Source organism: Trichechus manatus, unplaced genomic scaffold (genome assembly GCF_000243295.1).
Source record: "Trichechus manatus latirostris isolate Lorelei unplaced genomic scaffold, TriManLat1.0 scaffold00213, whole genome shotgun sequence".
Taxonomy (NCBI): Eukaryota; Metazoa; Chordata; class Mammalia; order Sirenia; family Trichechidae; genus Trichechus; species Trichechus manatus.
Window position 1 is genome coordinate 1,038,379 of NW_004444149.1, and position 2,364 is coordinate 1,040,742.

At 41.2% G+C, this 2,364-nt stretch overlaps 1 pseudogene; it reads right to left on the minus strand.

Moving 5' to 3' along the window:
• Positions 1–4: 4 nt before the first annotated feature.
• Positions 5–284, minus strand: LOC111822795 (60S ribosomal protein L37a-like; annotated as a pseudogene).
• Positions 285–2,364: the final 2,080 nt, after the last annotated feature.

Below are 2,364 nucleotides of genomic sequence, written 5' to 3' on the forward strand. Positions count from 1 at the left end.
GCTTCTACTGGTCTTTCAATTCCTTCAGTCTCCTGATGGGGCACTTTACTGTGACTGCAGAGCTGGCAGTGTAGGTTCAGGCACTTCCTCCTACTGTTTTCATGCAGGAACCACAGTGTCGGATTCCCACAGCTCACCTCTTCATGTTGGTTTTACCACAGAAGGAGCAAGTGCACTCAGTGGGTTGACTGATTTCAACTTTTCTTTACCCTTTTCCTGAGGGAGGCGCCATAACCCATCCTATATTTACCAACAATTTTGACCTTCTTGGTGCATTTAGCCATATTGCCCAGAGAGAGCTGGGGAGTTTTGAGCAGAGGAGTGACCAAATTGTTAAAGGGTTATTCTACTGCTGTGTGAAGAATAAATTGTATGAGCAAGGGCAAGAGACCAGTTAGGAAGTTAATGCCACAATCCAGGCAAGAGATAATGGCGGAGATGGTGGTGGTAGTGATGAGGATAGTCTGGATTCTTGATATATTTTGAAGGTGGAGCTGACAAGATTTGCTAATGGATTGGATATGAGTGGGTTACAAGAGGACAAGAGGAGTTAAGGATGACGCCAGGGTTTTAGCCTGAGCAACTGGAAGGAAGGATGGTATCGTCATCAACTGAGATGGAGAAGATTGTAGGTGGAGCAGGTGGGGGGTGGGTGAGTACAGAGTAGGATTCCAGTTTTCGACTTGCTAACTTGAGATGGCTATTAGAACTGCCAGTGTTCTAATATTCAAGTATTCAGGCCTGGCGTTCAGGGCAGAGGAAAGGGCGGAAGGTATAAACTTGAGAGTCACCAAGTCTGGATGGTATGTAACGCCACAAGCCTGGAGAAGGTTACTTAGGGTATGAGTGTAGAGGAAGAAGAGAACTGAGCCCTCTTCTGGAGCCATTGAGGCTGGGCGAACTCCCACAATGATTGCCTGAAGTCTTCTCAAACCAAACAATAGTTTAGCTTAATTACTAAAGAATATCTGCCTTGAGCATTGTGCTGTTTTAGAGAATTATCTATACATGGTCAAATTGACACAACAACTTGAAAGGTTTGATGAGAAGCTTACCCACTGCTCATTACCGTCTAGTCAATTCCGACTCATAGCGACCCTACAGGACAGAGTAGAACTACCCCATAGGATTGCCAAGGCTGCAATCTTTACAGAAGCAGATAGTCACATCTTTCTCCCTGGAGGAGCTGGTGGGTTTGAACCACCGATGGTTCAGTTAGCAGCTGAGCACTTAACCACTGCACCATCAGGGTTCCCGGATGAGAAGCTTAGGGGGCAGTAAATTTGTTAACGGTGGAGGAAGAATTTGGAAAAGGATAGTGAGAATGGTTGCATAACTTGAAGAATATAATCAATGTCACTGAATTGTACATGTAGAAATTGTTGAATTGGTGTAAGTTTTGCTGGTATATTTTCACTAAAAAATTAAAATAAATTATTTAAAAGAAAAAAAAAGAAGAACTGAGCCCTGGGCACTCCATCAGTTAGAGGTTCGAGAGAAGAAGAAGAATCAGCAGAGTATGGTGAGAGGAGGGAGTGGCCACATGGTAACAAGGCCAGGTAAGATGAGGTCTGAGGACTGAGAAGTGGCCGTGGGTTAGCAATATGCAGGACATTGGTGACCTTGACAAGAGCAGTCTCCTTGGAATAAAATTGGAAGCAAGTCAGCAGCTGAGAGTGAGGAGGGAAGAAGGTGTTGGAGTCTGAGGAGAGAGAAGGTGTGAAACAGTCATCTGGAGAATAAGGATGGCTAGGCTAGGGAAGTACCAAGGCTTTGTGGTCTTGAATTTAAAGTAAGACCAGTCAGCAGGGGATTCCAGCCTAAGAAATTACCAGAAGTATTTAAAGAAAAAGTTTCCACTGCATCACTATTTATGCTCACATAACTGAGAATTAATCTCAATATCCAGAGGGGATTGGTTAAATGAATTCTTGTAGATCCACTCAGGAAACTATTATTCAGCCATTAAAAATGGCTTTATTATATAATATCCTGTATGCAAATATTTACAAAACATATGGCTTAGTATCTACAGATAGGTAACATCGAGAGGGAAAGTTTTCTCTCTTAATCTTACGAACTAATAATTAAAAAAGATAATCTTCTCAATTAAAAAATGAGCAAAAGAGATAAGAATATGTTATTCACACCAGGAGAAACGCAAATAACCAATATACATGAGTGAAACAATTTCAACTTCAAAGAAATGTAATTTGAAACAGTAATGAACTATAATTATTTTCCTATCAAAATTGGCAGTGATTCAAATCAACAAAAATTCCAGTGTTACAACCAATTAATGTAACTGTTATCACTAAGCTGTACACCTGAAAAATGTTGAATTGGTAAACGTTGAGTGATATA